The sequence below is a fragment of the Rhea americana genome, unplaced genomic scaffold (genome assembly GCF_003343005.1).
Source record: "Rhea americana isolate MKP2758 unplaced genomic scaffold, rheAme1 scaffold_123, whole genome shotgun sequence".
NCBI classification, from domain to species: Eukaryota; Metazoa; Chordata; class Aves; order Rheiformes; family Rheidae; genus Rhea; species Rhea americana.
The window spans coordinates 916,041-929,369 of record NW_028185295.1 but is presented as its reverse complement, the minus strand read 5'-3'; the positions used below and the strand labels follow the sequence as shown (position 1 = coordinate 929,369).

The 13,329-nt window shown below is 39.5% G+C and overlaps 1 protein-coding gene across 1 annotated transcript in view; it reads right to left on the bottom strand.

Moving 5' to 3' along the window:
- NRXN1 (neurexin 1) overlaps nucleotides 1-13,329 on the bottom strand; it is a 702,150-nt gene that overhangs the window by 274,371 nt on the left and 414,450 nt on the right. The gene's annotated exons all lie outside the window — the stretch shown is intronic.

Sequence of the window (13,329 nt, the reverse complement as noted above, 5' to 3'; positions counted from 1 at the left end):
GCCCCGGCGGAGGCGGCAAACTTTGGGCAGCGGCGCGCCCGCACACGCGCGGGGCGGCGGCGGCGGCGGCTCACCGCACCAGGCGGGCCATCTCCTCCCCGTGGGAAAGCTTGCGAGGATCCGTGTCGCCAGGTCTTCTTCTACCCAAAACAATCCGAGACATAGCCAGAGGCGGAGAATCCAGGCAGTTCGGAGCCCGCGCCAGGAGGTGGGAAGGGGGGAAAGCCCCGCAGCCGAGCAGCCGCTAGTTTCGGCTTTCCCGGGGCTGCTGCTCGTTAGCAGGACTCCACAGTTGCAAGGGCTACGCGAGTGCCAAGCATTCCCCCATCCTCAGTAATCCACCGCGTAGCCAATCATGCCACATTTCTGCTAAGAAAGAAAAAAGGGGATGCCACTCCATCAGCGAGCGCTGGGAAAGCAGAGGAAAATCAAACTGCTGCTCTTCCCTCCATTCATCTCCAAACTGGTGAGCCCCCACCGAGCAATCTCCCCCAGCGCGCACACGCACACTGGCACTCGCACACACACGCGCTCACTCGCACTCCCCGCTAGACAATAATCAGGCTGCTCCGGCGATCTCAGCGGTCTGACTACTGACAGCAATACCCGAGGATGCTTTCAGGGAGAATAGTGCGCCCTTATGAAAGAAGCTGGGGAGAAAAAAAAAGAAAAAAAAGGGGAAAAAAAACCCATGCTTGTGAAGAGCAGGGCTATGCAAATCTGCAGTCTCCCAACAGCAAATCACCGACGCCGGGATGCAATGCAGAGGACGAGCCTATGCTAAGGAGGGAGGCTGAGTTCAGCTCCCACACACCCGCCCGGCGCGCTCCGCCGCTCAGCGCCGCGCACGGCGGCGAGGCGCGGGCGCCGCAGCCGGCGCGCACTGCCCCGCCGCCGCGGAGCCAGCCACGCCGCGGACGCATCTCCCCCCCTCGCCCAGCTCAGACGTGCCAGAGCCTGGAAAAAAAAAACAGCTTAAAAAGACCGATTTCGGGGCTTTTAATTGGCCTAAACTTCTTCCCTCAGATGTTTAGTGTGTTTTGCTGCTATCCGAGCATCAGCTCTGACTCTCCGGTAATTACCCCTGCGGCGCCTAACAAAGAGTTTACTCCCTCCCCCCTTTTTTTTCCTCCTCTTTTTCTTTTTCCCTTGCCGGCGCTAGGAGCCGCCCGCGGCCGCCCGGCCCCAGGTGCGCGCACCGTGCCCCAAACGCGGCGCGGCGCCGCGCAGGAGCCGCCCGGCCGCGGGGAGGGGAGCGGAGCGGAGCGGAGGCCGCGTCCGGCGGCCGAGCCGGGAGGGGACATCGCTCCTCTTCGCCCAAGGCGAAACGGCCCTGCGGCCCCTCCGCCCCCAGGAGCCGCCCGCGGCGGCGGCGCAGCCCTGCAGCGCCCGGCCGGGGCACTGCTGCAGCCGCGCACTTTGCGCCTCCTTCCCCTGCCCGCGCCTCCTTCCCTTGCAGCCCTGCGGATATCTTCAGCAGCATGAGCTCATGGGCGCGGGGTGCGTGTGCGTGAAAGAGAGAGGGCGAGCGGTGGGTGTGAGCATGCTTTTTTATACAGCTCGCAKTAATTTGAGAGAAAGCCGCTGTAAATTGCTGAGGTGCTTTCACATGGATGTGGACTGGAGTTGCAATCCTTACTCAGCTGCGGAAGCTTAGGAGAGAGAAAGACGTTTCCTYCTGGCTCGGCTCAGCCCAGGACGGATTGCTTTCCCTCCGAGGGGAGATGGAGAGCCCGAGAGCAGCTTATAAGCTTATAAGAAATTCAGGGACTTTTCCAACCTCTCTCAAGAAGCCTTGGGGTAACAGAAGTATAGACCCCCATCTTTCAAACTATCAGCTTGTAACTGCCATGAACTGTCATTTCGTTAAAAAAAAAAAGAAAGGGAAAAAGTACAATAAATTCCTTAAGTCTCAGAGTTAAGGAAAAGGGGAAAATTTAAATCTCGAAACATCAGCCTGGATTGAAAAAAAAAAAAAAAAAAAGGAAAAAAAAAGGAAAAAGTACAATAAATTCCTTAAGTCTCAGAGTTAAGGAAAAGGGGAAAATTTAAATCTCGAAACATCAGCCTGGATTGCTAACTCTCCTAAAATCAAAGACCTTCTTGTTCCTGCAAGTAATGTGTTAAAAGTTTTATCCAAAAATGACACTGCGTTTCTAGGTTTTCTCAGTCCATGAATCAGACTCATAAAACAAAATATTTCAGTCAATCACTAGAACCAGCTTTTCAGTAAACTGTTCACACTTTGCAGTAGTTTTAGAAACATGCACTAGTTAACCGACTGTTCTTAATGATTCTAGACAGCCTACAGATGAGTAACTTAAAATTGATACCACTTTTCTGAAATAGGAAGCCAATATTGCCAACCGGGTAACAATATACTTGGCACACGAAATTTCAGTAGGCAAGTCCTTTCTAGACCATCTTCTGCTAGGCTGTTTTAAGCCTTCCATCACGACCTCTACTCTGCTATTGCTACTTGGAAGAGGTGGGAATTTTGCTGTCGATATATAGGAAAGACTGGASTAGGAAAGCGACTGGACCTCGTTGCAGGATGTGTAAGCGGACCATTAGGTTTAACCTTGCAACAGGGTCCTTCGACAGATCCCTTTCAGACTCTGCCTAGTTTGAGCAACTAAAATACGCTTGGGTGTGGATATAGTGGGAGTCTGTGTAAGCGTCTCTGTGTGGCTGGCTATGTTCGTAGGTTGAGCATCTTAACGAAAATTCTTACTATATTTGCCACCTTCTTTGGCATGCAGTGCTTAAATATCAAGGAAAAATGAATAAAATATGTAGGTACTTCAAAAGTACTTCATTGGATACTTTACTGAAGATAAAAAGGGTGTTTAAATGTTCAGCGTTATTAAATGTGTACTATTTATGCTGTGCACACACAGAACTGCCAGTAAAGTTTCTAGTTCAAATCGGTGTTTGGAGACTACTTGGACAGCATTTTTTTTTCCATCGGATAGATTAAAACAGGTCATTTYTAGGTGTTACATTATGATGTTAAACACTACTTAGGGACTATTAAATTAATGGATTATTTTGCTCCTGCATATTCAAACCAAGAGTTAAGRATACAGAGGCCAATCTCTGCAAAGCTACTTAGGCATTTAACTTTTATTGAAGTACTTGGTAAAAATGTTAATGGGGAGACAGATACCTAAGTAGGCACTAGTAACGCTCACTGGAACTGGCGAATAGGCACCTTGTATTTGCTAGCTCTAAATTTAAAAACATCTGTTTAATATTTAATAGTATTCTGCCTCTGGACTTGGAGAGAAACAAGAGGGGACTATTTGGGGGAAGTTTCAGGGGAAGAGAAAGATAATTTAATGCAGGGTATGGGTAGGAGGTGGGGAAAAGTAATTGTGGAAAATATAGGAAGATTTAAAAAAGAAAGGATAACAAGAAGAGGAAAAGAAAGGTGAAGGAAGAAGCATATATGAAAGCAACTGAAAGGCAGATAGGGACAGGAAGCAAAAAAAAAAAAAAAAAAAAAGAAGAAAAAGAAAAGAAAAGAAAAAAGAAAAAAATTCCAGGAAGTAAAAATCCGCCCTTTCTCTTTTTTTATGATAACAGTAAGGACTTTTCTCCAATTTGAAGCAAATCTTGGAATTCAGATATTTCCAATCTTTTCATGTCTTATTTAAAAATCTTAATTGGGAGTCTTAGCATTCAAGAGTTAATCTTTTCAATGAAAAGTAAAAGTTAAAAGCATCTGTAAGTAAACATTATGAAAAAGTCACAAASATAATTTCTAACTTAAAATGCTTTCTTGTTTACCCCTTGCTAACATAGGAGTGGGTATGAATCTTGCTAGTTGAGGACTAGCTGGAGTTGAAATGATCTGGTTTTACTCCAAGGCCAGAGAACCTTGTAGCCCAACACAACCAACGGTTCAGTATCAGTCTGGGAAGGCCTCACACCACAAAGGAAGAAGTGGCACAAAAGAGTAATAAACACGGACTTTGTGACAGTAAATACCTGTTCTGCTGCAGTTAGAGCCAATAAACTCAGAAAATAAACTACAGTCCTCACAACTCAGTTTACCTCACAATATTTCAGTCATGTGCCCAATGCTTAGCTCAGGGAAGCTAATTTAATTCTTTTCTCCCCCTCCCCTTTTTTTTCAACCTCATTTAACCGTTCCCCTGTCCAGGTCACATTGATGGTAAATGCAATTTCAGTCAAGTTATCTYCACCAAGTTAACTCGTTTATACCAGTAGCTCCCCAGGTTTATAAGCATATCCTAAATTGTAAAAGCATATCTTTTTCTGGCTTTTTTYTACCGAGAAGAAGAAATGCTTCTAAAGGAGACCTATACAAACAAAAAGAGTACTTCTSTGAGCATAATTTAAATAATTTTCTTGGATAAAATCAGATATTTCTTTCAGAGATAACTGTATCTCTCTACATCCCAATCCTTGTCAATACAACTGTATCAATTAATACTAACAACTTTGGCTACACCAGCAAAATTGGAGCGCAGACCAGGCCTTAGGCTAGCAGCACTTGTCGGTGAAATTCAGGGCTCCTCCAGGTTAACTGCCTTCTTACACAACCAGGCTTCTCTGGCTGACTCCGGTCTCTGGAGATGAAATCCTGCGCTTTGCACTGCAGCGTCTAAGCCTAAACCCCTGAAGCCCAAGTACCGTTCAGCCAACTCGGACAGAAAACTAAACAAGTAAGTTTCCGTATTACAGGGAACGCTRCTCACTGAACACTTTAACACGCCCAGTATGTTCTTCCAATATAGTTTTTTCTCCACAACCGAGTATGGAATCTCATTTCATTTGTAAACCTGTGGAAATTCGGTGATTGCAGTTAAGCAGGCCAGAACTGATCAGTCTTACAGACAACGGCTYAGAGGAGAAAATGTGTCAACCATTTTGTTCAACCTGTGAGTAAGCTGCTACGTACTCTGATGACTTTAAGGCCCTATGCCAGAGGATCTTCCTATACTAAAATTGGCTGATTTTCCACAGAAAATGTTACTTTTCCTCTTTTAAACAGCAGGGAGTGCTGCTTTCAAAAGCCGATTAACCRCAAGATACTGAACCTCTGGCCTGTCATCAATGAAGGAGGAACCGTGGCCAGTTTGTGTCCGAATCCTGCATAACTCGGGGAGAGACCAGAATCCCGTTAGTTTACCAATAAAGTTTATCATGTGAACTACTCACAGGCTTTTAAGGTGAAAAATACAAGGGATATGGATGGAGTATTTGTATAGTTATAAAATACATAGAAAATCAAATTTTTGGTGAGATAGTCAAATTTGGGGGGCTATAGATATATTATGTAGAAAAAGGGAGTTTACAATGAAAGTGTTCAGGCAGCTTTCTCTGCAGTGTGGGTATTCTCTCTCTATATATTGTATGAAATAAATCCTGGTTCAGTTAATAGTAAGTCTGTCCATCCAAATAAGTTTAAGTCTTCATCTTAAATTTTCATCAACCGTGTGTGTATAAAGACAGCAATAATCTCCCTCTCTCTATTCCTTGCTGTCAAAGGCAAGCTGATTTTTGCTTCATTTATTGAAACCATGTACATAAGCCAGATTCCTTCAGTTCAGAATAGAAGGGTATGATTGCAGAACATTTTCCAACCAGGAGTTTTAGCTCTGAAAGGAAGCTCCTTTTTGGTCTGAAATAGCCTGGGTCTATCAGCCTTCAGGGCACTTTGCCAAGTCCATCTACTGTTACTTGTTTTAGCACTGGTTTGACCTGCCTTGAGGAGGATGGCTCATAATCTACTCRTGGTTGTCTTTTGCTGGCTGCCATGCTATCATGCTATTTATTTTTTTGTTTTCTTTTTTCTAACTGTGTGCAAAGGGGGCTAACACCTTGGCTAGATTCCCCTTCCTATTCCAGTATAAAGCTACACGAATTAAGGACAAATCTACGTGTGTATACTAGGAGGTATTTAAGAGATTTGCAGTCCTGCATGCAAGCAGGGCAGGCCGTACTCATGTTCTCGCTAGACTCCTGCATAAACAAGAGYTAATTCTGTGGGTGGTCAGGCTGCTGCAGAACCTGCAGAAGTCTCTCTGACTTCTACCAATGCTGCCACAGGAACTGGCACTACATTGCCGCAGACAGGGATCCCTGACTACAGCTTAAATGCTGCTAATTGAACTACTTAGCAAATACTCCATCTAGGGACAAAAAATAAAATAAAATAAAAATAGAAGTTGCAAATTGATCATCATGAAGTTTGATGAGACCAATGACAGATGCCAATAACTCTTAAGTACCCAGTGCAAGCATACTAGTAATATGTAAAACCTATTTGTTTTTAAAGGTCTCCAGAAACAGGAACTACATGTGTATTGATGCTCCTTCAGTGCTATAGGTTGCTGTGTGGCCCCTTTGATTGCTCCCTAGAACACCTGAGATACCAAGTGTCATGTCTCGGCCAAGCAAAATTAAAGTCAAAATACAATGGCCATAAAATGGGAAATTGAGTGTAAAGACCTTGCAAGGCAAAGTTGATTGCCTTTTCTTTGGTGGAAACCCACAGCTAGCAAGAATAGCCCTGAATGACGTTTGTAGAGTGACTAAAGTTAGGAACAGCCAGGAATATATTTTTAAGCAGATTTTCCTGACAGGATTTCTAAGATCCCACTTGAGGTGCATGACTGTTTCCCTGCTCCTTCCAGGCCCTACTGAAGAAGAGAATGTGCAGTGGAAACCCACTTTTCTGCCTTCTCTAAATGCATTACTTCTGTAACAATATTGGCAATAAAAAAAAAAAAAAAAGAAAGGTTGGCTATGGTTGTCTACCATTCTGTCTATGCTTCTAGTTCAAGACTATTGTTTTAGATCCTAGATAGTCTTACACATCAACTGTAGAAATGATAGAATTCAAAAGCAAGTTTGTAAGAAGACAGCACTAACTTTTTGTATTCGTAATTCAGAATATTCAAATACATACTTTACTTCAAATGCTTTTTTAAGAAAGTATCACCACTGTGCAGAAACTGTATTTGTTTGTAGTGCCAAACTAAATTATGAACCTCTGAACACACAGGTTTAAAACAGAAATGCTGACATATTCTTAAATGTAATGGCACAAATACTGGCACTACAATAATCCTTGTAATCTAATATATTAGCCCTGAGGGATGGAGATTCAATTGCAGGTCTCAGACAGCCTTTCTGAGGCTCAATTCAAATTGCATAATTATTCTACATCCTTCAAGTTCTTTAAAATACATCTCAAATGCAGTATTATATGTTCCAAAATATGTATTTTTCAGAGATTGATTTAACTTTTTTTCCACTTTAAAAAGATATATATATATATATATGACCTCAGAGGCATGTGAAAAATCATTAATCAAGTTTATACTGTGTAACATTCTTCTGTGTGTGAAAGACTTACTTTTTTTCCAGATTTGCTCAGTTATGTTGCCAAGATGATTCCCCTAGAGAGTCATGTGTTTATCTTGACAGGTGTTAGTGAGATCTGTGGAGTCTCAATGGGATTGTTACTGGTTGCTTTGAGGTACAGTAGAAAACATTAAGTCTGCAAACTAATGAACTTGCCTTATTACATTCTAAATAAAATAAACCACAGAGTAAGCTGGATTAATCTACTAATGCCTTTCTAATGAACCTTTTATTGGGCATATGGTGCAGTCTTGCTATTTTCCTCATATAGCCAGCATAAGCAAAAACTCTAAATAAAACCTACAGGTACCTTTTCTGTTACATATTGAAATCAAAAGCTCACTATCATAATTATTTTCAGATTGCTGTTTTGTTAGCATAACCTTTGATTAACTTGGAAGACTAAATGACTTAAAAAAAAAAACTCAGCAGTCAAATTAAAAAAGGAAGTAAGAGTTGCTGCTGATAGGAGAAGGGAAAATACAACTTTTAGTGCTGTTGTTAAGGAAAAAATCATCAATGGTGCTAACTTACATTTACTTTTAAAAAGCATTCTGTGACCTGTCCTGACAATGTCAGAGCATCATTAACTAAATACTGTAACTTCTGAAGCTAAATAATCATTGCTTAGTCAATTAGCATTTTCCAGCCTTGAGAGCTGTTAACATGCTATGTTTTTGTGATGCATGTTAGAAGTAATTAAAACAATAGGTGTTTTTACCAAAAAATAATTAAACARGATAAAACACAGTAGCATTATTTTCAACCAGCTATGCCTTTTGCTTTTAATTGTCACTTGCCTTCTCTCTGCATATACACAAGATCTGAACACAAGGAAAAAAAAGTATTCCTTCATCTTCTGGCGACACGCTGCTGAATTTAGATGTAAGTCCATAGCAGCATTTCAAAGAACGGCAGCATCACATATAACTTCAGCTTTGATATACTATTTTAAATCTTCAATTTCCTTTTTCAGTTTCCATGTAAATTTTAGGTTTGCTTCAATATTTGCAGATGTCCATCTAAGACTAAAAGATCATTTGACAGTCAAGTTCCCCCCCTCCCTTTATACTTCAACAACAAGCTAGCAGCCAAATTTAAGTCTAGCAAAAGAAAATAAATACAGTGAACACAGAATGAGAACATAGTTTTTCCTTCCTTCAGCACCAACAGCCAGAAACAGTATGAAAGCAATGGATCATGAAGAAAAGCAATTTCCTACTTCAGGGATTAAGCAATGCCCTCTTTTGTAAAGTTAAATGAAAGCTCTAGTTATTTTTTTTTCAAATAATACTGATTTTTTCCAATTTAAATAAATAGTCACTAGAGAAGTTCCAACGGAGTCCCAAACACATCACTTTCTAGCCAATCAATAACACACATAAAACTCTTCGTATTGTACTTCTCTGAGTAGACCTATTGATAGAGCAAGAAAAATTAAGCTGCTACACAAGCCAAAGATAATCACCTAATCAAGGGAGAATTTCCAGTAATACGTGTGTTTTATTCTTCTTCTGAGGACAAATATAGGTGATTATAACATACAAAATACATAGATTATTGTTGAAGCATTCAAATAGAGACAGCTACCCACATTTTACTGTCAGCACTTTACTCATCCAGGGATACCATAAAATTAACTACTTCTCTGGTTATATTTGGTAGGCTATGGGTGATGTATCACACTCTCTTCATTAATATTATTCTACACTTCCCTTTGGTAGTAGGAAAAAGGTAAAAGTTGTGGCCCTGCCCACAGCTTTTCAGYGCAACCTTGGGCAAATCACTACAAACCATCAGTCACTTAATAGCTAATTGACAAGCTAAACCAACGATATCAGTCACAAGGATAAGGACTATTTGCATGAGTAAGGCTTGGCAGAAACAGACAATTAACACCAGTGCTGAAAGGTTTCAGATGCTCTCATCTTCAATTGCTATAAAACTATGCATTGCGGGATTAAACCCTCTGCACCTGAGTCTGTATCTGTAAAGCTCTGACAAGAATATTCACTATGGGATTAGCGCCAATACTATGTTTAATGCACTTAGAGATCGTTTCATGATAAATGCCAATATTTTGAATAATTATGGATGCGTGGGTCTTCATCAGTTTTTATATAGAGCTGGATAGGAATACTGTGAACATCTGATCAACTTTACTTAATGGGACAACATGTGTGGGAAAAGACTATGACCAAAAAGAGGGTTTGCAGGATCAAGCCCATTCTCYTTAGCATGTATGCAAAGTAACTATGAAGAGTTTGGAAACAGAAAATCATTTAATTTAACTCATAATTGTATTCTATTTTTTAATGAATTACTTTAACATTTTCTTGGCTAAGGCAAGGCACCTACTATACAATTAAAATGACAAGTCACAGCTTATCTTTTAAAAACAGGTGGTAACAAGAAATAAAATGCAAGACTTTTCACCTGTAACTTTACAGCTCTATCAAAACTTGCCTAATTTCACCTTTTAAAAATAGACCCATAATAAAAGATGTGCTCAAAGAAAAAATATATACAATGCATATTTATTTTTAAGGGCTTATAAATTTAGCAGTTTTCTTTTAACATCCTTGGATCTAATTTTTCTTCTAATAATGAGAAGAATGGGGATCTAGGATAATGATCGAGTCCTTTGAATCCTTGAACATGCTAAAACCATCATTGATTTCAATAGAAAATATGGATGCTGTGATGGCCACCTTTGGTTATACTGTTCAGTAATGCTGCCTAAGAAAAGCTTAGAAGCATAATACGTATTGGGTTTTCATTAGGAGGTTTTCAAAAAAAAAAAAAACCCACCACGTTAGGCTACTAGCCTATAATAACTCTTCCACATTTAACAGGATGTCAATTCCTGGAGCTGTTTTTCCTTTGATGCACGCAAAGTACTGCCAGTAATTTTAATCAGAATTATGCCATGCACCAGAGGAAGACAATCACATAATATGAATTATCATGGTTTTTCCATATCCTTGCCTTTCTCAGAACTGTTGTTTTGTTAGTAGAATTGGTAGTGTATATGCTACAGATTTCTGTCTGCTTTGTTTAAAAAAGCTCAGCAATAGTGTAGTTCTTCTCACCCAAACATATCAAAGTGCATTATAAAGTAGCATAAGCAGTGGAGCTGAGGAAAAAAAAAAAAAAAAAACTTTTCAGTTAAACTTTTTTTTCATTGGGTAACATTAGAAGGTAACACTTTATGAAAATCTGTGAAAATGAAAACACCACATTTAAGAAAAAAAGATCTTATGTTGAAAATGATGTTCCCTTTCACCATTTCCCCAGTCTTGTTTTTTWAAAAAAATAAAATGCCYTTTTTTYCTTCAAAATTTTTAATTGAGATTGAACAATTTTTCTTCCAAATACATTCTTTTCAGAACTGCTTCTGAACTTAAAATTAGTTATTCCTATAGCTCAAATCAATGAACTTTACTCAGGAATACTGCTACTCTAGGTAATACCCTGAAACCTCTCACTTCATTTTCACTAATTTCTTACTATGGAACACAAAAGCACTGAAGGAAGATTMAAACATGTTATGAATAAACTTTACTGTGCTAGGTACTAAGAGCCTCACTTTCCATTTACTTTRTTCCTGTAAATTAACTTTATGAAAAATATAATTGCTCTATGCTAAACTTTACTTAGTGTTGCCRGATTTAAATGGTCAAAATATTGACAAAAAAGCTCAGCATGAGATGGTGGCACACCAGCTGTGTCAGCTCTAGTGTTAGGACATAAACCTTCAGTATCAAACACCTAACAGGGAAACAGTCTCTGCACTGAGTATGTAACTCTACATTTTGTCATGTAAAAGGGGATGGTACCTACCTATGATCACATAACCTAACAGAAAGCTTGGGACCAGGATCCAYGTTTCTTACTTTCCCATCGTAGCAGAAAGTAGTATTTGAGCTTGTATTATACGGAACCTTAGTATGGTTAAGAGTGAACTTCAAAGATAGAATTACAATCACATAAAAGGTTTATGAATTGCAACACACACAGGAGTAATGTTCATGTTGCCACATATTTTTGAGCRCTGATACAAATGCTCTGGTAGAAAGCCACAATGTAAGAGTAGAAGAGCAGGTTTTCAGATGTTTTCCCATTGACCTGAATCGAATTTAGACAAGCTGAGGACCTGGCCACTCTCTTAGTGTTAAAACATTCCAGCCCAATTAAGACAAGCTGCATAGTATTAAAAAGCATTTTTTATTCTCACCTTCTTCACACTAATAATCAATCTATCATTAATGCAAAAGAAGAGTTAAAGCAATGATTATGGCATTAAAATGAAGATCCATTATATATATATAGCATATGTCACAAATGCAATTGCTTCTCATGGAATTCTTCCAGAAGATTGAATCTATACACAGTATAAAATCGTTACATTTAATTGGTAATGAGGTATTGAATGGTACAGGGTATATAGCTTACAGCTTTAAAGACTTCTCAAGTAACATCCCTAGTCAAGCAGGGCTTCAATTATACAATTCACTATACTAAAAAAAAATTCGATATATACAAAATGTATGATTTTGAGCTTGTATTTCTTTCATTTTTTTTCATCAAAAGAGATTTATAATGTGTAAGCAGTACAGTACAGGCTTTCTTCCATGGAAGAAGCTCAGAAATAAGCAGAATCACAAGATTAGTTTTCCAGAAGGAAATTTCTAGTTATGCATTTAAAATAATTTCTTTCTTTCTCTCTAGTACTGCTATGGTTTGGGAAAACATTGAATGTAAAAGGATTAGCAGCAGGGAACTGCTGCATTACTATTCAATATGGACCCAGGCAGTAAACAACAGTGAAGCTTTTGTTAATTTATTTACAATCTCTAATTTAATCTCTTCATATCAAAAGGAAAAACTGCCATACCTCTGAAATTTTATGGTCATAGTGATGAGACTGTAAGGCATTTCAGTAATGGTTAGCAGAGGATACATAAGTCTTTTGGGGAAATGTTCTGACCTAGTTGGCTGTAAACACTAGGACTGAGAAAATCCAGAGCATTAATACAAAGCTGGCCATTAACCTGCAATGCATGATTTCCCTCAAGAAATTCAGTCTCTCTTGGTACAAGGACCAAATTTCCAGTGATTAGTGAATAGGATTCTGTATAGTACAGCAAATATTGATGATTGATACCTTGCTGTGGTAARTAGCAAATGTATTTTTTTTCTTCAAGATTAAGACTTTGACTTTTCTTCTGCATCTTTTCAGTCAATAAATCTTGATCATATTTTCTTATAGATATGTGGGAACATATATTAAGTAAAACGATCAGCATTTCTTTTCCTGTTAGTTGTCTAGTTTCAATGAGAGTTTCCATGCTTCAGGGTGGCTCAGGGTGACACTGTGAGTTGGCATCTGTTTCACAGCAGATTGGAATGTATAAACACAAGTATAGCCTGCAAAAATGTGAAGTCATTCTTCCCCTCAGCTCAGCATTAATAAAGCCTCAGCAGGTATACTAGGTACAATTTTGGACATGGCACTCCAGGAAAATATGAGCCAATTGAGAGAACAGTGAGGAGAGCAACATGACCAGAGTCTAGAGAACGAGAGCTATAAGAAAGCTTGAAAGAATTGGGCTAGAGAAGAGACAACTGCAAGGGAACATGATAATCCCCTTCAAACACATAAAAGGCTGTTTCAAAAGAATAAGGAAAATAACCTCTTCTCAACAGCAGTGATTGATAGGACAAAAAGAAATGTGTGAAACTGATGCAATTAAGACTCAGGATAGATATTATGAAAACCTTCTTACCAGCAAGGATTGGGAAGCACTATAAAAGATTGCCCAGAAGTTTGCTAAACTCTACCATTAGAATTATCTCAGAACAGGGTAGGCCTAAGTTTGTCTAGAATTACTCGAATATAATTGATACTCTTCAGGGACCTGGATG